Below are 25,443 nucleotides of genomic sequence, written 5' to 3' on the forward strand. Positions count from 1 at the left end.
TAGACCGCAAAGAGCTGATTAAATCAGGAAGTGCAAAACAGAGATAAAACTGAAGTGAAACAATGTGGGCACATACTGTAATAGGAAGGTAAAATGGCACAGCAGCAGAAGATTGATGTCATGGTAGCAAATCTACAGCACAATCCAGATGCACAGGAAGATCATTCTGCAAGCACACTCTGAGTTAATGCTCCACTGTAAGCTCTGGTAGATGTAGGTTAGTGAATGTGTCTGCAGCAGAGAGTTTGAGGCGTTTCACTGCCTTGGCATGCTGTAAACACTGGCAGCACACCAATTCTGTTGGCTATTAATCACCAACATCACTGAAAAGTCAGTTTGTTCTTTTATGCACAAATATACAATTTGTCATTTTTTTATTCATCCTACTCAAATTGCACATTTCTTTGAATGCACAAGTTAAAAAAAACACTCATGCTGTTTCTCCCTGATGCAAAGTCTCACTTTCTGTTTTAATATGCTAACCGTTGAGTGAATCTACATAACTTGGCTTCCCTTTCATTTTGCTGCTGGTTCACCTGAATTTCTCCATGGAGGAACAGTAAAGGTTCCTTCTACTGTATTCTGAACACATCTACTGCAATAGTTATCTAACATGACATGGTATACGATAAGAACAATCTGACAAATATTTGCCTCACTTTAGATGCAAGGTCTGATGGGAAACTTAAACTAATGCTTTTCTAACCATAACTTATTTGTTACTCTTATTATAATCGTAATGTGAGTTATTATAGATGGCCTTCTGAAAAGAAACCAAGAATAATCCATGATTCTAATTATTTGACACCAAAGTTACAGTTACTTGTTTTACTTGTAAGTGTTCCCACAAATGTAAATGTAAATGCAAGTATTCTTACAATAAACCAATATTAATATAAGTGTTTTACTTTGAATCTTATCCAATTACTCAAAATGTTTAGATTTCATTCTTTAAAACTTTCATGCTTTGAAATAAGGAATAGTCTCAACTATTTTTATAAATCTGCAGGCTGGAAACTTACTTCCTCTTTTTCCAGGAAACCTGCTCTTCCTGTTTCATGACTCTCTCTGTCTGACTATTATTTCTTATGATTAGATAGAAAAAGGTAGAATTAAAGCAAAGTTTGCAGGAGACAAAAACAATACACACAACCAAATTGATTTTATTGACATTTAAGTTATTTATTGACCTAGATGTCACCTGAGTGATTCATTTTGAAGATAACTTTATTTATTTTTACTGTTAAACTAAAATCTCCAGCATGGGGAAGTGGGATGAGCTTGGGTTTTCTTGACACTGCCGTTAATGAAAATGAATGCACACTGTTCCAAAGGATGAGAATAAAGACGAAGAGAAGTGGTTTAGTCTAATGTCCTGTATGTGGCATGTTGTTCACGTTCAGTGAGCGCCAAAGTTCATTCCAGCCTTATTTTCTGGGTTCTCTGGATCTAACTGTACAGCTGATGGCCCATCTGAAAACTTAAAGCTGTTCTGCTGATGATGCATCAGTCTGTCACTCTTCTTTATTTGACAAGAAAAGCAAAATTGATCAGTTCTTAACATGACCACAACTGCTTTATATATGCATGAAGCTAACCTTGTTATTTCAATCTGAGTTCCGCGCAGATATTCTTCAGGTTTTATGCTCTCAAAGGGAAACTTTAAAATTAAATCCAACAGAACCAAAATAAAGAACAATCGATCTGTCTAAATATTTCAGATTCTTTCTCCATCACACGTTATCTGTGGAGACGTTTCGATTCTAAATCAGGGTTTGTGACAAACAAATAAGAAAGCTATTCGTTGAACTTTTCACTGATTTAATTTTAGGACTTTTGGTTTTAAGGGTAAATAATATTTAAAGTGTTTGACTCACCTCATAAACTACTCCTGAATTAAGTTTAGCCACCGCAGTCCAACATGGCAGCGTCTGTCCACTGATGGTCGGCCCACAGCGCAGCACCCGCTGATCCTCTTAAGAAAAAAATAAATGTTTGACTTAAGGGCAGTGATGTGTCTTATCTACATACTTTAGCTCTTCCTTTAGCCCTTCTTCTGGTGCTTACCTCCAGCAGGATAATGCACAATTTTACAAAACTAAAATCAAATCTTCTTGAACTGTTACTTTATCTTACCTTACTTTAAAAAGTAATTGAAATATCACTGAAAATTCCTTTTTCCTTTATGCTTTTTCTAGCTAGGAGAGGACCTACAGAAAGTCAAGACACTCACAAATAAAATGTATTATTATTATTATTATTATTATTATTATTATTATTATTATTATTATTATTATTATTATTATTATTATTATTATTATTATTATTATTATTATTATTATTATTATTGTTATTATTATTATTATTATTATCATTATGATTTGGTCAAATAGGAAGATGTCAGCGCTCAAGTTGAATCCTGAATGACAGGAAGAGCATCCTGATGTAGACGTATGTCTTGACTCATATTCATCCTATCAGATGAAATGCAGCAGAGTGTGTGTCTGAGTCACAGACTGACACACTTATCATAATGCTAATAACATAGCTGCCAATCACAGGTAATGATGAGACAGGAAGAAGTCAGTCTGCAAACATCCTGCATTGCGACTGTCAAAGATTTACTTGATATTTTGATAGCTGTGAGTGATAACATCAGGGCACACAGCAATAATAACCTTCATTCTCAATATGAAGCTCTTTGTGAAATCTTTGCTTAGTACAGCACAGAATCTCTTGTACCTCAGTGTGTTCACTAAAGAAAGCTGCAGAGTTTTTTATATCCTGCAGCAATTTTTAAGCATATCGTCAATCCAGCATTCATTATGGATCTTGTCAACGTAATGAATGAGTTTAATTCAAGACCTTTTTTCATTTTGCTTCCTCATAGCTGCAAAAAAACTAATCAGTTAATGTTACAACATCTGAGCGGATGGTCAGCGTTAGATAAAGGAACTTTGAGGGATATTTACTTATCATGGCAACAATATTCAGTGCAATGATTTTATCTGTTTTTCCTGTCTATGGTTAATTAGAGCATAGCAAATTGTATCAAGTGCATTTCATGACACAAGCTTCACTGTGAATACTGATGAGAGAATACAGGAGATGCTCCGTCTCCACATTCAAAACCAACAACAAACAACAGCTAGCTATCTTCATTTCCAGTAAAATTAGCAAGTCAGTATATAGGATCTGGCTTTCACTCTGTAGGTTCATTTTAGGGATTTTCTTCAATATTTATGAATTTATCCATTATGTTTTTTATTTCCTTTTTGGACATAACTTTTTGCTTTATCAAATGTATTTACACAGCTAATTGATCTAATTAGGACTTTTTTTTCTACATTAATAGTTAAGAAAATTTGATATTTAGGCACAAGTTGATGCTTAAGTAATAGAGCTGGTAAAATCTAAATATCTACATATGCTTACGTTGACATGAAAGCAACACCAGATGTCGGAAATAACACAGGTACAAAGAAGTCAAAACAAATCACCCAATAATTACCTTAATAAAGTGTTACTCTGCCACTATAAAAGGTTTATCATTACTAACACCAATAGAGTTTTATAAAGCTGAACTTTGTACATCACATCAGAAACTTCATGCCAAACGCTGAGTGCAGGTGGGAACGTCAGCGTGGGCTGTTTTACAGCATATGGCGCTGCAGGACTCGATGCAAATAAAGGAATGAAATGTAACAGACATCATTGACAATAATCTGGAGATAAAATGTTCTCCCTAGACACACAGGCTAGGGAACTCTTAATTGGTTTCAGTGACAGAAGGCAAAACTGATAGAATTGACTTGTATCCAATTTAAAATCTATGGAGATAACTAAAGATCAAAGCATGGAAAATTATTCATTACAATGTATAAGATTTAAAGACAATTTCCATGGAAAGGGTCAAAGTCACACCTGAGCAAAAATGTGAAACAAGTTTGTCTAAACAAGAGAAATCATCACCAAAAAAATTGCTTTTTCACAAAGTTATTTTATCATTTCTGTTTCTGTGTTCAATTATTTTATTTCTGTCATTACAATTTTTTCCCCCACAAACTTCATTTGTGGGTTTTTTATTCTGTTTACTTGGGTTGCTGCCGACATCTAATGTGAGTTTTATCTCAACAGTTCCATCAGTAATATTTAAGCTGACAAAATCACTGACATGTTCAAAACTTATTTTACCCACAACATGGAGACTCATTTAAAATAATTTATGTATTAAGAGGGAAAAAAAACACCACTTACAGAAGCACCAGATGTTCAAACTGTCTTAATTTTAATGAGGGACAAATGTCAAATTTGTCTTTACAATACAATTAAACATGCATCATTTATCAGCACCATAACCAACAGGGCATGTTGAAACAATGACAAAATAATTCAGAAAGGCGTCAGACAATTATACATTGTCACAGATACAGCTGCTTAAGTGTAATTATATATATATATATGTGTGTGTGTGTGCGTGTGTGTGTGTGTGTGTTTTAACTAGCTATGTGAATTCTACCAGTTTGTATGTTTAAATTAGCCTTTTTCATGGGTATCAATGTTTTAAGGTCTTGACATACCTGCGTTCCTCCCAATTAGACACTTTAAATTTTACAAGTCTTAAATTGTTCAGTTTTGACATAAAAATGTTGAGTTAGTGACTGAATGTACTGATTTTTAGTTGACAGAATATCTAATAAACGCCTCAGGAATGTAACATGTAAGTCCAGGTGAATGGATTTCTGCTGAGCTGATGGTTTTCAGCGTCTTGGCATTAATATTCTGCTTCCCTATTAGGATACTGAAAGGAAGCTGTTAATCATAACGGAAATGAAGGCTGCTTAATGGCGGAGCATTAAGAACTGAAGCATAGATGTAATCTGTACATGCTCAAGGCAATAAGTGTTGAGGGTACAATACAAGGAAAAGATTAATAATAGAAACAGCGGCAAATAAACACAAAACTTTATCATTTCAAAAGCAAGTGTGAGCAGTTTAACAATGTAGCCTTTAAACTTTTTAATCTTTGGGTATTTTTTGAAAATCACTTGTGGCCTGAAGACAGTCTTAACGCCATTCAGCTTATTAATTCCACTAGCCCCATTGTTCAATCACACTGAATCTTAATGAAGCTCATGGAAACAATAAACATATTTTTGAGATCGGATTTTGGTGAAATCCTTCCTCCTCGTTTCCTTTGCACATTTCCTGTATTCACACGAAGCTCATTCAAACTGTGTGTGACCTCCTTCCCTCTGGTCTGTGCAATTAAACCATCTGTTCTGTTTATGTGAAAGCTTTAAACTTAAAACAGTCGGATATATCAAGGCTATGTACACTCAAAATACTGCTAATTTAATTTAATTTGAACCAACTGCTGGGTAAATGTCAACGATTCGTTCCACTGGTGGGAGAAACATTGGTTGGTTGTGACCAGTCAGTATGTGTGGATGTTTAACTGTTTGTTCCCTCCCGTTGTTTCTAAATGCTTTTCATGCTTCTTTTAATCAAATGTGATTCAAGTGAAAATGCACTTTTTTAAAATTTGTCTCTATTTGATTTTAAAATTTGCTTAGAGCTGAATTGCTAAAAGCATTAGATTTTAAACTAGAGATGGTTAAATGTCTGATTAAAGCAAATAATTGGCTCTTAGTGCTTAACCACAAGCTGTGAATAAGATACAAATCTTAGTATTTTTCTTCAAGTCTTTACTCTGTCAAACAGAGAAAAAAAATCCAACTGGTTGATCAGGTCAGCAGTAACCAACAGCAAAGACACAACAGACAGGTATACTTCTTTCCTTGTGACTCCCTCCAGGTCATGCTGCCCCAGGTGGACAGCCATATTCTAAAAATTGCCTTTGAACTGCGAGATTTTCTCATCAGGATGATACAGCACAAGTAGCATTTTTTTCTTATCAAATAAATGCCTTTCAGGAAAGCAGTTGACTATAAAAACGAATTGTGCAATACAAGTTACACATTGAAACCAAGAAAAGCTTCTCCTGAGTGCTAATCGTACAAACCTTCCCCTTGAAATAATTTCCCAACAGTCCAACAGAGCCAGATGGCAAAGAATTTCTCTCTTTTTTAACTCAACAACATCACAGATGTCACACTGTCTTCTTTCTTGCTGCACATATGGCTGTTTTTCTTGAAAACCGACTGGTAAGGCAGACACATACCAGGAAAACGGAACACATTTCCTCCAATCCTGGAGTTAGTAGATAACGATACCTACTTCACTGCGTTCAAAGACAGCCGTGGCTCCCTCGAGGACAAAATTTTAATGCCCTTTAAAGGTTTATTAAGTCCCCTGTAATAGGCTTGGTGTAACTTCTGCAGCAGATACAGTATGAGGTGAATACAAGGGCAAACATAGTGGCTGTTTCACCATTATTCTGTTCTTTATAGCTTTCAGCTGCAATTAGTCTTCAGGGATTTTTCTTTTCTAAAGCCCCTATTAAAACAGAGACACATTTGCTCTGTAATGTCCAATATGAAGATATAATAATGTTATATAAAGTACAAATTATTCAATTTTTTTTTTATTATTGAAGGAAAGAATAGACATATTTCTTTTCTGGTGGGATTGAATTGACTCATTTTTCCTGCTGGTTAGTTCTCCAGAGTGTGGATGAGAGGTACAGTAATTGTTGTCTCAGTGACTCCCACAGCGGCTTGGGCTGAAACATAATGCAGAGCTAATTGATTGGAGCTTGTCCCAACTGATTTGGGATACTTTAGCCAGAGCGAATAAACAGATAAGTCACAGCTGCACTGTAGTGTTCCACCTGACGAACTGACCAAAACATATTTTCTTTGTAATTTCACTGCAGTATTGCAAGCTATTACCCTGAAAAGCCCCAAAAATCTGCTTGTGGAGTAAAACGAGGGAGCAGAGGTCAGCGCTTCCTCACTTACAATTTTGTCTCCAGAACCATCCCTGTGATTAACCTCACCCAGATGCTGTAAGTCAACCTGGCAAGCACTCCATAAAAAAAGAAGAGAACATTTAGCCTCTACACAACTCATGTCCTGGCGAGAGCTGCATCATTTTCCCAGAGGACAGACCGGCTTTGTGGCCAGTCGGGGACATTTGCACTCAACATTAATGTGTTTGCCAGATTGGAGAGCTTGTTTGCTCAGCTGCTTTTTTCTTTTTTATTCTTTATTTTCACATGAAATTGGCAAATGTGTGAGACAAATTTATCAGATAGTGCTACACAGATGACAAATCTGTTATCTGTTGGCAGTTAAACACATTTAGCCATAGTGTGTATAAAACCACTGAAAGACTCACAGACTGTCTAAAATCAGTTCTTCTGCTTGGATTGCTTTTATGCCTTCAGCTTAGTGATTTAGCTCAAGAAAAACAAGAAATCTGACACTGATATGAAAACTTTTGAACAAATGAAAGTGTTCTGTGAAGACTTCTGAGGTTCTAAATACTGTAGTTGTCAATAAAACAAACCCCCCTCGGTGGGTTCACATAGTAATAACTCAGAAAGACTGGAAGCAAATGCACACAATACAATTGATTTTTGTTTTTAAATAATAAGCATAAAAAATGGATGTTAGATCATGGGAAATTCAATAACTTATGTTTTATCACCAAACACTTATATAAAGCTTTCTGTGCTGCATTCTGATTTACTGTTTTCATTTTTTCCTTCTTTTCTTTTACTGTTTTGCTCTAAAGTATTCTCCAGAGCTATTATAAATGGATTTATAACCAGAAATGTGGAGGAATGTAGTGGCAAAGGAGGTAATGTAAAAAAAAAAAAAAAAAGATCTCTTACTTGAAAGCAAAATAACTTTGAATTAAAGAAATAAAACCTGGAAGGAAATGGGATTGTGGAGGAGTAAAATTAATCAGGGATGTAAGAAAACCAAACTCCACCATCACATCACCCCACCACAAGCCACACCAGAAACACTCATTATTCCCTACAATTAAAAACACTTCAATCTAGAAATCAAGCCTCACTTTAGTTCACTTGACGCAGCACCAGGTGAACCAAGCACCATGCATCACACATGCTGCTGAAGGACAGAGTGGCAACAAATCCAGCCCCTCTCCCAGCTTTATTCTTTGCTCTTCAAGGGCAAAATGGGGTCAAATTTCCCCTCCTGGCTGCAGAAACTTAACAAAAGAAACTAAGGGGGGAAGAAATCACTGACATGCAGCCACTGCAGCATGTAGCAACACTCACAACTGAACATTTCAATAGCTCAGACATCAAATATACCTTCATAGGCAGTAAAAACCACATGGGAGCCATTTTGACACCCCATAGCACAGAAGCTAACATCAATTGTTTTCTTTATTCCCGCTCTTAGTTTCAGCCAATCAGCGCCAACCAAAATAAATGCTACTCCTAGATTGGCTGCTTGGCAAACACTAGTCAAAGCCTGTCAAATAAATGAATTTATTTGACAGGCTCCAGTGTTGAATGTACCTTACAACAGTTACAAGAAATTAATTAACAATTAAAATAGATAATTTTAGGATCACTTTGATAAATAATATTGCAAAATTTGAAGTATGGCTCTCTCTCATAAATTATGTTTAGGTAAGTACCTTATTGTCCTCCAAAGGTCTTTATTACAGAAAAGTAAAAGTAATGCCACCTCTGCTTGGGACTGGACAACTATCAGTCCTGTTGAGACTGTTAGCTCTCACTAAGATACTTCTAAATAAAAGTCAGCTATAATAAGCCATGTTGGATACAGACACAGACGATTTTTATTTCTCTATGCAACAATGTACTTTTCAGTTATTTGTAATGCTAAAGCTCTTAATCTGAACCAGAACCCACCCCTTTCTGCACCAACACATCTGATCCAAATCAACTTACTGTCAAGTTAAATAAAAGTCTAGTTGTGGTCTGTTAATTATTTAAATAAAGTGTTTTATAGCTCCACATTATTTTCACATATTTAAAGTCATTTTTCAGTTGTGTGGTGTCTTGTGACCGTTCTGCTTTTTGTCTGTTTTGTGTATTTTGTCTTATATTTTTGGGTGAAACATGGTCTCAGTAGTGCTGAGGTTTCCCTAAGAATGAGTCATTATTTTCATTAATCACCCTCACTAAAAACTTTGCTTACATTTGTTTGTTTTACCAAAACCAGATGTAACTTCATGGCTACAGCTTGTCATGCTAACAGTAGGAGCTGATGATATGAATCAAACTTGTTCCATGTTCCTAGTTCAAAATTTTGATAAATGAGCTCCCAGTTTTTTCTCCTATGACAGGAAAAATAACCCAAATTATTGCTGTTAATTTCTTACTGTAATTTTACAAACAGAACTCCATATATATATATATATATATATATATATATATATATATATATATATATATATATATATATATTTGCATTACAATGGGAATGTTTCATCGAATAAATAAATCCTTTAGGAAATTATTATTATTAGTTGTCAAACAAATTTATTGTGTTTTTTTGTACTTGGGCATTTTCTTTTAGTTTTTTTAAATGAATGACCAAGCAATCCTTGTGAGAATAACATAAAGTAACTAAAATGCAAAAATATTGTAAATATAGAATGCTACTGGTGCATGTACAAGACAGGTGGAGAAGCAAGCAGGACTATGAAGGTATAAATAACCAGACCCACTGACATCTGAATGTTCAGCTTTACGATATGAATATTGAATGAAAAGATGCCATTTTCTTCTTCAAATAGACATGGGCCACTGAGGTACAAAACATACAAACTGTTTCTTCTTCTGTAGATCCTTGAGAAAGCTCTAGCTGTAGCAACTCCAGGAGTTGTCATCTGGGCTCTCCTGGGAATCACTTCCTGGCATCTGGATATTATGAAAGTTTGAATTATTTATCAAATTTAGTCGGCAAGAAACATTCGTGACTCAATTACCTGTCATAGCACAGATTGAGATAATTCTATTCGCTTGGCAAATTCAATTTGTGTTGGACACAATTTGTTTTGAAGAGATACACCTGGATAAAACAAAGAGAGAAGTAATACCAGACACAACAATGTGCACAAGGTATTACTTCAAATACTTTCATGTATCAGAGCCTTTCAAAGTAAAGATACCTTTAACTTCAAATCCAAAGAAAATAAAACAAAAATCTGTCCCACAGTTGAGACAAACATCTCATGTGTAGGAGGAACTATAGAAGTTAACAAGAGGGACTAAGACATCTCTGTGTCCCAGAAAATATGCAGATTTTTTGAAAATATGTAAATTTTCTAGGACATGAACGAGTTGTCTTTATTGAGCCTCTCTTTGAAGTTTACTAAATTATCCCACATGGTACTTACTGGATCTGTTACTTAGGTAATCCAGAGGGGGAGATATAGATTAATCGGATGGAGACTGAGCAGTGTAAAGTAGAGCAAGGCCTTTTTTCTGGGAGATCAAAGGTTTTAGTGCTACATATTAGAGACAAAGAGGGTAGGTGAATAATGTCTTTGTCACTATCCGAAGGTCTCATTTGAATCAAGGTTTGGTGTGTGGGAGAGGCACAGTGGTATTCATATAAGAGCAAAGCAACATGCACCTTGGAGCGTGTTTGTTTACAGCTTTCAGGGGATGATAAAAAAACATCTTTTCATCATCTGAATATGCTTTTTTATAATATTATAATTAAAACTGTAAAATATTTTTACCATCAAAGCTTTTTTCAATATGCCTAGCTTTAAGCTAAACCCATCATCTTGGACTTGAGATGACATCATTCACTTAAAAGTGAAATTCTTCCCAAAGGAATCCTTATCACTTAATAAAAGATCAATCAAATATTTATTAGACAAGCTCACTGCTCACAAGAGTCGAACGTGCTCATCAATTTGAACTCATGTAGCAGTTTAACCATAAATGATTCTGTGCGGTTCGCTAACTCTTCACCACAAGTCTTTAACAATTCAGGACTTCTATTTAAAGCCAAAAAAAAAGACAGAAACGCTATAAAAGACAATTACTTATTCAAATAGGCGCTCCTCTCCAGAGGTGCATCATTCGCTAACGTGCGATGAGTGATTTTGCATGTTCTGTGGTTGGATTGTAATTTGGGGTTTTGAAAGAGCTCTGAGCAGGAAAACCCGATTAGGATGCCAAGGAGGGCATGTAATCAGATTCTGTCACGACGTAATGAAGTGACAGAGGAGCAGATTTCAATCAGGGCTGTCCTAGGAAGCACAACTTGGTTTGAAAAAAATATACTGTTGATTTCCTTTTATACTTTCTAAGACACTATTAATTTGTATTTTTAATGCAGTGAACATTTGGGCTGCACAGTGGCAGCAAGAAAGTCCTGGGATTGAATTCCAGCCTGGAGACTTTCTTCATGGAGTTTGGATGTTCTCTCAGAATACTTTGATTTCTTCCCACCACAGAAAAGCATGACTGTTCGGTCAATTGAATACCCTAAATTGCCCTTTGGTGTGATTCTCATATTAGAGATGAATACACTCTGGTGTGATTGTGTCCACCACTCCATTTTCTTATTCAGAGATGGACTGGTGACCTGTCTCTTGTCCTATTTCAGCTGGAAATCATAACGGATTTACTGGGTTATTGTCAATTTTTGGTCCTCATCTGCTTCATCTTTATTTTTTACTTTTTGACAGATGGTCTCTCATTTTCCTGAAGCACTTTCAATTTGTGCAGTGTTTTCTGATTACACAGACATCCCCTTCCTCTGGATTATCAGGAAGTGTTATGATCAATATGTGATTTGATGTTTTAGTTTGATTTATGTTTCTGTCTTGTTCATTTCCTTATGGATTTTTCTTATTTTGCCAATTTAGTTTCTCTCAGGTGTAAGTTCTTTCACTCCCATTGTTTGTACTTTAGCTTCTGTTTCTTTAGATTTGTCTTCCTTTTCTTTCCTGTTTATATCAGCTTGATAGTTTCTTGAGTCTTTCTGCATGTATACCTTTTAGGTCCTTGTTACTTTGTCAGATTGTCTCTCGTGTTTCTCTGTGGTCCATACTACTGGTCTTTTTTCCATTTTTCTTTATCAACCCTTCTATCATGAGACGCTAGTACTATCCTGTTTGCATTTTGGTCTGACCAAGAAAAACCTTTCCTTATGTTAGGGCTTTTTAGAGACTTTTTTTTTTTTTTTTTTTTACATTTTTTGGACCCATTTCTGGGTGAACTCTTTGACAACCAGACCTGAGCACATGAACAGCTGTTGTGATTGTCTTTAACATATAAACCATTTCCATACTGAGGAACAGCTGATTTCATATTGTTTTTAGCATTTTTTTAAACCCCATACTTCACTCATAAGCTGCTACAGCCTTGTGGCCTTTTTCAGTTCGCACCTAATATGAGCAAATTCAGCATTTGTGCAATGCTGGTTTGATTAAAACCAGCATAAACTACATTCCAAGTATTAAAAGTACAAAAAAACAAGACTGGGTGATGTTTTTCTTGCAAAAACATTTTTGTAGATTCCTATTTTTAGTGACACTACTGAGTTTATGGACTAAAGAAGTAACCATTGTATTGTAGAGGAAAAACTTAAACAATAAGATTGCAGCTATTTGAAATTGCAGTTCTATCAAGTGTTGTGAAGATAAAAAAAATATATAAAAACATCCCTGAAAAAATCCATTTTCAGACTTTTTCCATAGTTACCAATATAAATGATTCCTCTCAACAGTCTGCAGTTCTCGGTAAAAGGACGTCACTGCAATAAAAAGCTTTCGAGCTTATGTATTGAGCGATTCTTAGAGAAAGCATAGAAAAAAAAGCAATTGAGATTCTGCAGGGGAGAGCCAAGCACTGTTTACCACGTGTTGCCCACGGTGAGCCCTGTGGGCGCAACACACGGATGACACTGAGAATAAATGATTCCTTCTTGTGATCAAAAGACAATCTTTCAAAATCTGTTTGACTCTCTCTTCATTTGGACATTTTTTGCTGAATAAAACGTTGAGCTGTTTAGGAGCATTTCAGCTTCAAGAGGATCTTTTCAGAGCATTTGGATGCTATTTTTGCCCTTTGTAAGTGTGATTTTTTTTATTATTCCATTTTATGTGTATAAACAGAAGTGCAGTTGCAGTATGAATACCCCCTGTTTAGTGAGGATGCAAACCTTCAGCTTCATTAGTTTAATCACTTCTCCACCACTGAGAGGGAACATGTACCTTTCAGGTGATATGAGCACCCACAGATAGATGTATTCATCGCTGCTTCAAACTTGTAAATGACTGAATCTGGGCCAAGAGGTTAAAACACAGCTCAGCTGAATCTCCCACATCCTAGATGAGCTCTCAATTCACAGGAAAATGTAACTCGCAAACATAATGGCTTTGCAGAGAAACGCCACTTTTTTCACGCTCATTGACTATGTATGAGCATCTGGTCAATGTGGATGTGTTATCTGATCACAGTGCTCCCCTCCTGAGAGATGCCTGATGTGTTTCCCTGCGCACAAGATAAACAAGCAGACTTGCAGAGCGCAGAGTCACGCTCCACACCCACATCTACCCCTACGGTGGAGGCAAGCGCAACTCCAGACTGAAGTGAAAGTAATGCAGGCTGTATGTTAAGCGTGAAACAATGAGGAAAGTACTGGAGGATTTCCGCTGATCACTGATGAAATCTGTGAAGATTTTTCTTTAGACAATAAAAAGATGACCTGTGATTGTTCTCCTACTTTATGAAAGGTCAACACATATACTGCAGGAACAATGAGATGTGTCCTTTACTTGTAAGTGAAAAGAACAGAAAAAAACTTGCTCTAGCACGGACGTTTCGTACTTCACAAGAACTCCAATGCCGTCTTCAGGTCTCTCATTACAGAATTAGTCAGTGTCAGAACCACCTTCACTTCAACTTTCTGACCAACAACATAATAGCTGTCAGACGCCACACACTAAGAAGTTCTGCCAAGAAAATGTGTCAAGACGGATGGAGAGACAGAATCTCATTTTGTTTTTGCAGCTCAAGGAGAGAGAGAACTGATTATGCTTACATTCATTTGTGTTCAGACCTCAGAAGGATTATTTCTGTTAAAAAGACATGTTTTCTAAACTCAAAGGTTTGTATCAGGAGTCCTGAGGTTTTAAAGCTGTTCTACATCACTGAAACCAACTTGTCATACAGTAAAGGAAATGTGAGATTGTCATTGTAATTAGATACACATTTGAAGTTTCAATCGATTTTTATGTGTCTAAGATGTACTACATAGAATTTTATTGTGTTTAATAACTAGGGGAACACCGATTTACCAGCCATCAAATTATTCTGTGCCAGATTTCTTAAATTTGGGAGGTCAGTGATCGGGTGATATTTACATGTGAAGCCGATCTAATCCATCAATCTTATCTACATCATCAAAGGTCTAAAAATCAACCACAGTCCTCTTTGGCTCTGCTGTGAGAAAGGTTTGACTGACAAATCGGCCCATCATCTCATGTCTGCATGTTTTCGGTTAAGAATCATCACCCCACGGTTGCCAACTCAGCGACTTTCTTGCTACATTTAGTGACATTTAAGACAAAAAAAACCTAAAAAAAAACCAAAAACAAAACTAAAAACCTAAACCTACATGGGGTAACACATCATTACCTGACATAATGATAGGTTTACATCGAGTTAAGTAAGTAAGAGTTAAGTAAGCTAACCGGCCACAAATAAACTTCCGTTTTCATTGACCTAAGTAAAACTTACAAGATCTTGACAAAAGTGTGGATATTCTAATTTTTTTCAAAATCAGCATGTACAATGGTTTAATTTAAAGCCTTCTGCTATTCTACAGAATCACTTGTTTGGCCCGGATGGGGTTTGAACCCATGACCTTGGCGTTATTAGCACCACGCTCTAACCAGCTGAGCTAACCGGCCACAAATAAACTTTAGTTTTCATTGACCTAAGTAAATTTACAAGATCTTGATAAAAGTGTGGATATTCTAATTTTTTTCAAAATCGGCATATGTAATGGTTTGATTTAAAATCAACATTCGTAAAGTTATATTTACCAGGTTTTTTTTATTTTGAAGTGTTGATTTTTTTTTGAGACGTTTTTTATTTTGAAGTGTTGATTTTATTTTAGAGTCATTTTTTATTTTTACGTATTGGTTTTATTTCCCCACCTTTTTATTTTGAAGTTTTGATTTTATTGTTAAACCTTTTGTTTATTTTGAAGTGTTTATTGTCTGAAAGACTTTAGATTTCATTTGACCAGTATGGTGATTGAAACCCATGACCTTACCTTTATAAGTACCACACTCTTACCACCTGAGCTAACCTCAGGTGGCACCAGGTTGCCTGAGATAACGCATCATTACCTGACATAATGACAGGTTTTCTTCGATCTAAGTAAAACTTACATGCTCTAGACTGAAGTCTTAGTATTCTAATGTTTTTCAAAATCAGCACATGTGATGGCTTAATTTAAAGCCTTTTGCTGTTTAAGGAGTTTATTTTCTGAATGACATGTTTGGCCAGTATGGGGTTTGAACCCATGACCTTGGCGTTATTAGCACCACGCTCTAACCAGCTGAGCTAACCGGCCACAAATAAACTTTAGTTTTCATTGACCTAAGTAAAACTTACAAGATCTTGACAAAAGTGTGGATATTCAAATTTTTTTCAAAATCAGCATGTGTAATGGTTTGATATAAAGCCTTCTCCTGCTTTGACGGGTTGATTTCCTTTAAGAAAGTGAGTTGTAATGTTTTTCAAAATCAACATTCGTAAAGTTATATTTACCAGGTTTTTTTTATTTTGAAGTGTTGATTTTTTTTTAGACGTTTTTTATTTTGAAGTGTTGATTTTATTTTAGAGTCATTTTTTATTTTTACATATTGGTTTTATTTCCCCACCTTTTTATTTTGAAGTTTTGATTTTATTGTTAAACCTTTTGTTTATTTTGAAGTGTTTATTGTCTGAAAGACTTTAGATTTCATTTGACCAGTATGGTGATTGAACCCATGACCTTACCTTTATAAGTACCACACTCTTACCACCTGAGCTAACCTCAGGTGGCACCAGGTTGCCTGAGATAACGCATCATTACCTGACATAATGACAGGTTTTCTTCGATCTAAGTAAAACTTACATGCTATAGACTGAAGTCTTAGTATTCTTATTTCATGTGCTGATTTCAAAATCAGCACATGTGATAACAATTTAAAGCCTTCTGCTGTTTAAGGAGTTTATTTTCTGGATGACATGTTTGGCCAGTATGGGGTTTGAACCCATGACCTTGGCGTTATTAGCACCACGCTCTAACCAGCTGAGCTAACCGGCCACAAATAAACTTTAGTTTTCATTGACCTAAGTAAATTTACAAGATCTTGATAAAGTGTGGATATTCTAATTTTTTCAAAATCGGCATATGTAATGGTTTGATTTAAAATCAACATTCGTAAAGTTATATTTACCAGGTTTTTTTTATTTTGAAGTGTTGATTTTTTTTGAGACGTTTTTTATTTTGAAGTGTTGATTTTATTTTAGAGTCATTTTTTATTTTTACGTATTGGTTTTATTTCCCCACCTTTTTATTTTGAAGTTTTGATTTTATTGTTAAACCTTTTGTTTATTTTGAAGTGTTTATTGTCTGAAAGACTTTAGATTTCATTTGACCAGTATGGTGATTGAACCCATGACCTTACCTTTATAAGTACCACACTCTTACCACCTGAGCTAACCTCAGGTGGCACCAGGTTGCCTGAGATAACGCATCATTACCTGACATAATGACAGGTTTTCTTCGACCTAAGTAAAACTTACATGCTCTAGACTGAAGTCTTAGTATTCTTATTTCATGTGCTGATTTCAAAATCAGCACATGTGATGGCTTAATTTAAAGCCTTCTGCTGTTTAAGGAGTTTATTTTCTGAATGACATGTTTGGCCAGTATGGGGTTTGAACCCATGACCTTGGCGTTATTAGCACCACGCTCTAACCAGCTGAGCTAACCGGCCACAAATAAACTTTAGTTTTCATTGACCTAAGTAAATTTACAAGATCTTGATAGAAGTGTGGATATTCTAATTTTTTTCAAAATCGGCATATGTAATGGTTTGATTTAAAATCAACATTCGTAAAGTTATATTTACCAGGTTTTTTTTATTTTGAAGTGTTGATTTTTTTTTGAGACGTTTTTTATTTTGAAGTGTTGATTTTATTTTAGAGTCATTTTTTATTTTTACGTATTGGTTTTATTTCCCCACCTTTTTATTTTGAAGTTTTGATTTTATTGTTAAACCTTTTGTTTATTTTGAAGTGTTTATTGTCTGAAAGACTTTAGATTTCATTTGACCAGTATGGTGATTGAACCCATGACCTTACCTTTATAAGTACCACACTCTTACCACCTGAGCTAACCTCAGGTGGCACCAGGTTGCCTGAGATAACGCATCATTACCTGACATAATGACAGGTTTTCTTCGATCTAAGTAAAACTTACATGCTCTAGACTGAAGTCTTAGTATTCTAATGTTTTTCAAAATCAGCACATGTGATGGCTTAATTTAAAGCCTTTTGCTGTTTAAGGAGTTTATTTTCTGAATGACATGTTTGGCCAGTATGGGGTTTGAACCCATGACCTTGGCGTTATTAGCACCACGCTCTAACCAGCTGAGCTAACCGGCCACAAATAAATTTTCGTTTTCATTGACCTAAGTAAAACTTACAAGATCTTGACAAAAGTGTGGATATTCAAATTTTTTTCAAAATCAGCATGTGTAATGGTTTGATATAAAGCCTTCTCCTGCTTTGACGGGTTGATTTCCTTTAAGAAAGTGAGTTGTAATGTTTTTCAAAATCAACATTCGTAAAGTTATATTTACCAGGTTTTTTTTATTTTGCAGTGTTGATTTTTTTTGAGACGTTTTTATTTTGAAGTGTTGATTTTATTTTAGAGTCATTTTTTATTTTTACGTATTGGTTTTATTTCCCCACCTTTTTATTTTGAAGTTTTGATTTTATTGTCAAACCTTTTTTGTTTTTTATTTTTTTTTTTTTTTTATTGTTTTTTTTATTAGGTTTTAACATCAAAATACAAAATGTGCAAAAATATATGAACAACATATGTAGACTTTTTTCTATAACAGAACCGAACATAAGTCGTACAGAACACATGGATAAGCCTTCCCAAATAAAATCCAGAGGAATAAGAAAAAAAAAACAAGAAAAAACAAAAAACAAAAAGTAGATATGTTAGAAGAAGAAATAAAAGGGAAGGATTAAAAAAAGGCACATCAATGGGTATTAATGACAAAATAAATAATTTGACAAATAATATGATAATGTAAATAAAAAGGTCAGGGAAAAGCAAAATTTAGTTGGGCACCATACGGGACGGCAATGTCTGAACAAAATCAAAAAACGGCTGCCAAATCTTTAAAAATTTAGTTGTGGAACCTCGTAGGGTAAATTTAATCTTATCAAGTTTACTAAAGTGTAAAGCATCTTTAATCCAGATTTCAAATGAGGGAGGTGAAGCTGATTTCCAGCACAGCAATATTCTACGCCTCGCCAACAAAGTGAGAAATGCAACCAGATCAGCCTCAAGTCTTGACAAAGAAACCGTCTCAGAAAGTACACCAAACAATGCAGTTAGTGGATCAGGCTGGATGGACATATGAGCTACTTCAGACAAGACTGCAAAAATGTTTGTCCAATATTGCTTTAGTGATGGGCATGACCAAAACATATGGATCAGTGAGGCAGGTGTTCGATGGCAACGATCGCACTCCGGACTAACGTTTGGGTATATTTTAGAAAGCCTGGCCTTAGTCCAGTGAGTGCGATGCAGGACCTTACACTGAATTAGTCCATGTCTGGCACACAGTGACGAACCATGTACACGGTAAAGAATTCTATCCCACAAGTCATCTGGAAACAGAAAACCCAAGTCCTCTTCCCATGCCGCTTTGATTGAGAGAATTGTTGACTCAAAACAACACAATCTCTCATACAAACATGAAATAGGACCCTTTTTCGGTGGGGAGGTGACAAAAGATTATCCAAAATCATTAACAGGAGGTTTAGAGGGAAAGAGAGAAGTTTTTTCCTTAACATAACTTCGGACCTGTAGGTAACGAAAAAAGTGGCTCTTTGGGAGGTCGAATTTTGCAGAAAGCTGATTGAAGGAGACGAATGTGCCCTCCTCATAGAGGTCACCAAAGCTTTTGATACCATGAGAGAACCAAACGGAGAAAGCACTATCGATCATAGAGGGCCGGAATAAAGGGTTCTTGAAGATAGGAGATTGTAAAGAAAAAAAGTTTAATTTAAAATAGCGGCGGAACTGAAACCAAATTTTCAGAGTCACCCTCACCATTTTGTTGTTCGGAATTTCAGCTCCTGATAGCAATTTGGGAGCATAAACTAAAGCAGACAAAGACGATCGTATACAGGATGAGGTTTCCAAATCCAGCCAAGCCGGGGCACTGTCCAAATCATTTGCCTTTAACCAATAATTAAGAATTCTAATATTGGATGCCCAATAATAAAACATAAAGTCCGGTAATGCCATTCCACCCACACTTTTTGGTCTCCTAAGATATGATTTACGAATTCTAGAGGGTTTATGATCCCAAATAAATCTAGTGATGATTTGGTCCAGTTTGCTAAAGAAAGAAACGGGGATAAAAACAGGGACACACTGAAAGAGAAAAGAAAACTTGGGAAGCACGTTCATTTTAATCGTATTAATTCTCCCAGCAACAGATAAATGAAGCAAAGACCATCTATCTAGGTCTTGTTTGACCTTGTCCACCAACGGCTCAAAGTTAAATTTAAAAAGGTCGCAAAATTTACATTTGACCTTAACCCCTAAATATGTAAAACCATCAAGGGCAACCCTAAATGGGAGAGAAGCAAGTGAATATTTTCGAGCCACCGAATTCACTGGAAAAATTTCACTTTTACCAAGGTTTAGTTTATAGCCAGAGACGCGGCTAAATTGATCAAGAGTTGAAAGTACAATAGGGACTGAAGAGGCTGGTTTAGAAATATAGAGAAGCAAGTCGTCGGCGTACAAGGAAAGCCGTTGTTCAATGCCTGATCTTGTGACCCCACTTAAATGTATATTGGATCTAAGTGAGATGGCCAATGGCTCTATAGCTATTGCAAAAAGTAGTGGGGACATGGGGCACCCCTGTCTAGTGCCTCTGAAAAGAGGAAAGTATTTAGAGTAAATGGAATTTGTTTTGACAGAGGCAAGTGGGGAAGTGTACAAGAGCTTTATCCATGAAACAAACTTATTAATTACCAAATCCAAAACGTTGAAGTACATAAAAAAGGTAACCCCACTCCACTCTGTCAAACCTTTTGTTTATTTTGAAGTGTTTATTGTCTGAAAGACTTTAGATTTCATTTGACCAGTATGGTGATTAAACCCATGACCTTACCTTTATAAGTACCACACTCTTACCACCTGAGCTAACCTCAGGTGGCACCAGGTTGCCTGAGATAACGCATCATTACCTGACATAAAACTTTAGTTTTCATTGACCTAAGTAAAACTTACAAGATCTTGACAAAAGTGTGGATATTCTAATTTTTTTCAAAATCAGCATATGTAATGGTTTGATTTAAAGCCTTCTACTATTCTACCGAAGCACTTGTTTGGCCCGTATGGGGTTTGAACCCATGACCTTGGCTTTATTAGCACCACGCTCTAACCAGCTGAGCTAACCTGCCACAAACAAACTTACTTTTTCATTGACCTAAGTAAAACTTACAAGATCTTGACAAGTTTGGATATTCAAATTTTTTTCAAAATCACCATACTTAATAGTTTGATTTAAAGCCTTCTGCTATTCTACCGAATCACTTGTTTGGCCCGTATGGGGTTTGAACCCATGACCTTGGCGTTATTAGCACCACGCTCTAACCAGCTGAGCTAACCGGCCACAAATAAATTTTCGTTTTCATTGACCTAAGTAAAATTTACAAGATCTTGACAAAAGTGTGGATATTCAAATTGTAATGTTTTTCAAAATCAACATTCGTAAAGTTATATTTACCAGTTTTTTTTTATTTTGAAGTGTTGATTTTTTTTAGACGTTTTTTATTTTGAAGTGTTGATTTTATTTTAGTCATTTTTTATTTTTACATATTGGTTTTATTTCCCCACCTTTTTATTTTGAAGTTTTGATTTTATTGTTAAACCTTTTGTTTATTTTGAAGTGTTTATTGTCTGAAAGACTTTAGATTTCATTTGACCAGTATGGTGATTGAACCCATGACCTTACCTTTATAAGTACCACACTCTTACCACCTGAGCTAACCTCAGGTGGCACCAGGTTGCCTGAGATAACGCATCATTACCTGACATAATGACAGGTTTTCTTCGATCTAAGTAAAACTTACATGCTATAGACTGAAGTCTTAGTATTCTAATGTTTTTCAAAATCAGCACATGTGATGGCTTAATTTAAAGCCTTTTGCTGTTTAAGGAGTTTATTTTCTGAATGACATGTTTGGCCCGTATGGGGTTTGAACCCATGACCTTGGCGTTATTAGCACCACGCTCTAACCAGCTGAGCTAACCGGCCACAAATAAACTTTAGTTTTCATTGACCTAAGTAAAACTTACAAGATCTTGATAAAAGTGTGGATATTCTAATTTTTTTCAAAATCGGCATATGTAATGGTTTGATTTAAAGCCTTCTACTATTCTACCGAATCACTTGTTTGGCCCGTATGGGGTTTGAACCCATGACCTTGGCGTTATTAGCACCACGCTCTAACCAGCTGAGCTAACCGGCCACAAATAAACTTTAGTTTTCATTGACCTAAGTAAAACTTACAAGATCTTGACAAAAGTGTGGATATTCTAATTTTTTTCAAAATCAGCATATGTAATGGTTTGATTTAAAGCCTTCTACTATTCTACCGAAGCACTTGTTTGGCCCGTATGGGGTTTGAACCCATGACCTTGGCTTTATTAGCACCACGCTCTAACCAGCTGAGCTAACCGGCCACAAATAAATTTTCGTTTTCATTGACCTAAGTAAAACTTACAAGATCTTGACAAAAGTGTGGATATTCAAATTTTTTTCAAAATCAGCATGTGTAATGGTTTGATATAAAGTTATATTTACCAGGTTTTTTTTATTTTGAAGTGTTGATTTTTTTTTAGACGTTTTTTATTTTGAAGTGTTGATTTTATTTTAGAGTCATTTTTTATTTTTACATATTGGTTTTATTTCCCCACCTTTTTATTTTGAAGTTTTGATTTTATTGTTAAACCTTTTGTTTATTTTGAAGTGTTTATTGTCTGAAAGACTTTAGATTTCATTTGACCAGTATGGTGATTGAACCCATGACCTTACCTTTATAAGTACCACACTCTTACCACCTGAGCTAACCTCAGGTGGCACCAGAACCCACCTGAGATAACGCATCATTACCTGACATAATGACAGGTTTTCTTCGATCTAAGTAAAACTTACATGCTATAGACTGAAGTCTTAGTATTCTAATGTTTTTCAAAATCAGCACATGTGATGGCTTAATTTAAAGCCTTCTGCTGTTTAAGGAGTTTATTTTCTGAATGACATGTTTGGCCAGTATGGGGTTTGAACCCATGACCTTGGCGTTATTAGCACCACGCTCTAACCAGCTGAGCTAACCGGCCACAAATAAACTTTAGTTTTCATTGACCTAAGTAAAACAAGATCTTGACAAAAGTGTGTATATTCTAATTTTTTTCAAAATCAGCATGTGTATTGGTTTGATTTAAAGCCTTCTGCTATTCTACCGAATAACTTGTTTGGCCCGTATGGGGTTTGAACCCATGACCTTGGCGTTATTAGCACCACGCTCTAACCAGCTGAGCTAACCGGCCACAAATAAACTTTCGTTTTCATTGACCTAAGTAAAACTTACAAGATCTTGACAAAAGTGTGGATATTCTAATTTTTTTCAAAATCAGCATACGTAATAATTTGATTTAAAGCCTTCTGCTATTCTACCGAATCACTTGTTTGGCCCGTATGGGGTTTGAACCCATGACCTTGGCGTTATTAGCACCACGCTCTAACCAGCTGAGCTAACCGGCCACAAATAAACTTTAGTTTTCATTGACCTAAGTAAAACTTACAAGATCTTGACAAAAGTGTGGATATTCTAATTTTTTTCAAAATCAGCATCTGTATTGGTTTGATTTAAAGCCTTCTGCTATTCTACCGAATCACTTGTTTGGCCCGTATGGGGTTTGAACCCATGACCTTGGCGTTATTAGCACCACGCTCTAACCAGCTGAGCTAACCGGCCACAAATAAACTTTCGTTTTCATTGACCTAAGTAAAACTTACAAGATCTTGACAAAAGTGTGGATATTCTAATTTTTTTCAAAATCAGCATACGTAATAATTTGATTTAAAGCCTTCTGCTATTCTACCGAATCACTTGTTTGGCCCGTATGGGGTTTGAACCCATGACCTTGGCGTTATTAGCACCACGCTCTAACCAGCTGAGCTAACCGGCCACAAACAAACTTTCGTTTTCATTGATCTAAGTAAAACTTACAAGATCTTGACAAAAGTGTGGATATTCTAATTTTTTTCAAAATCAGCATGTGTATTGGTTTGATTTAAAGCCTTCTGCTATTCTACCGAATCACTTGTTTGGCCCGTATGGGGTTTGAACCCATGACCTTGGCGTTATTAGCACCACGCTCTAACCAGCTGAGCTAACCGGCCACAAATAAACTTTCGTTTTCATTGACCTAAGTAAAACTTACAAGATCTTGATAAAAGTGTGGATATTCTAATTTTTTTCAAAATCAGCATATGTAATGGTTTGATTTAAAGCCTTCTACTATTCTACCGAATCACTTGTTTGGCCCGCATGGGGTTTGAACCCATGACCTTAGCGTTATTAGCACCACGCTCTAACCAGCTGAGCTAACCGGCCACAAACAAACTTTCGTTTTCATTGACCTAAGTAAAACAAGATCTTGACAAAAGTGTGGATATTCTAATTTTCTTCAAAATCAGCAGGTGTATTGGTTTGATTTAAAGCCTTCTGCTATTCTACCGAATCTCTTGTTTGGCCCGTATGGGGTTTGAACCCATGACCTTGGCTTTATTAGCACCACGCTCTAACCAGCTGAGCTAACCGGCCACAAATAAACTTTCGTTTTCATTGACCTAAGTAAAACTTACAAGATCTTGACAAAAGTGTGGATATTCTAATTTTTTTCAAAATCAGCATGTGTAATGGTTTGATTTAAAGCCTTCTCCTGCTTTGACGGGTTGATTTCCTTTAAGACAGTGAGTTGTAATGTTTTTCAAAATCAGCATGTGTAATGGTTTGATTTAAAGCCTTCTCCTGCTTTGACGGGTTGATTTCCTTTAAGACAGTGAGTTGTAATGTTTTTCAAAATCAACATTCGTAAAGTTATATTTACCAGGTTTTTTTTATTTTGCAGTGTTGATTTTTTTTAGATGTTTTTTATTTTGAAGTGTTGATTTTATTTTAGAGTCATTTTTTATTTTTACGTATTGGTTTTATTTCCCCACCTTTTTATTTTGAAGTTTTGATTTTATTGTTAAACCTTTTGTTTATTTTGAAGTGTTTATTGTCTGAAAGACTTTAGATTTCATTTGACCAGTATGGTGATTGAACCCATGACCTTACCTTTATAAGTACCACACTCTTACCACCTGAGCTAACCTCAGGTGGCACCAGGTTGCCTGAGATAACGCATCATTACCTGACATAATGACAGGTTTTCTACGACCTAAGTAAAACTTACATGCTCTAGACTGAAGTCTTAGTATTCTTATGTTTTTCAAAATCAGCACATGTGATGGCTTAATTTAAAGCCTTCTGCTGTTTAAGGAGTTTATTTTCTGAATGACATGTTTGGCCAGTATGGGGTTTGAACCCATGACCTTGGCGTTATTAGCACCACGCTCTAACCAGCTGAGCTAACCGGCCACAAATAAACTTTAGTTTTCATTGACCTAAGTAAAACTTACAAGATCTTGATAAAAGTGTGGATATTCTAATTTTTTTCAAAATCAGCATCTGTATTGGTTTGATTTAAAGCCTTCTGCTATTCTACCGAATCACTTGTTTGGCCCGTATGGGGTTTGAACCCATGACCTTGGCGTTATTAGCACCACGCTCTAACCAGCTGAGCTAACCGGCCACAAATAAACTTTCGTTTTCATTGACCTAAGTAAAACTTACAAGATCTTGACAAAAGTGTGAATATTCTAATTTTTTTCAAAATCAGCATACGTAATAATTTGATTTAAAGCCTTCTACTATTCTACCGAATCACTTGTTTGGCCCGTATGGGGTTTGAACCCATGACCTTGGCGTTATTAGCACCACGCTCTAACCAGCTGAGCTAACCGGCCACAAACAAACTTTCGTTTTCATTGATCTAAGTAAAACTTACAAGATCTTGACAAAAGTGTGGATATTCTAATTTTTTTCAAAATCAGCATGTGTATTGG

The 25,443-nt window shown here is 35.7% G+C and overlaps 6 non-coding genes across 6 annotated transcripts; all 6 read right to left on the reverse strand.

Annotated features, from left to right (window-relative positions):
• Positions 1-15,450: 15,450 nt before the first annotated feature.
• trnai-aau lies at positions 15,451-15,524 on the reverse strand. The gene has a single exon. It is a non-coding gene; the product is annotated as a tRNA-Ile (tRNA).
• Positions 15,525-16,188: 664 nt separating this feature from the next.
• Positions 16,189-16,262, reverse strand: trnai-aau. Its single transcript has one exon. It is a non-coding gene; the product is annotated as a tRNA-Ile (tRNA).
• Positions 16,263-16,864: 602 nt separating this feature from the next.
• On the reverse strand, positions 16,865-16,938 carry trnai-aau. The gene has a single exon. It is a non-coding gene; the product is annotated as a tRNA-Ile (tRNA).
• Positions 16,939-17,534: 596 nt separating this feature from the next.
• Positions 17,535-17,608, reverse strand: trnai-aau. Its single transcript has one exon. It is a non-coding gene; the product is annotated as a tRNA-Ile (tRNA).
• A 4,925-nt stretch (positions 17,609-22,533) lies between these two features.
• Positions 22,534-22,607, reverse strand: trnai-aau. Its single transcript has one exon. It is a non-coding gene; the product is annotated as a tRNA-Ile (tRNA).
• Positions 22,608-24,842: 2,235 nt separating this feature from the next.
• trnai-aau lies at positions 24,843-24,916 on the reverse strand. The gene has a single exon. It is a non-coding gene; the product is annotated as a tRNA-Ile (tRNA).
• Between the last annotated feature and the right edge of the window lie 527 nt (positions 24,917-25,443).

The sequence above is a fragment of the Gambusia affinis genome, linkage group LG20, assembly GCF_019740435.1.
Source record: "Gambusia affinis linkage group LG20, SWU_Gaff_1.0, whole genome shotgun sequence".
NCBI lineage: Eukaryota > Metazoa > Chordata > Actinopteri > Cyprinodontiformes > Poeciliidae > Gambusia > Gambusia affinis.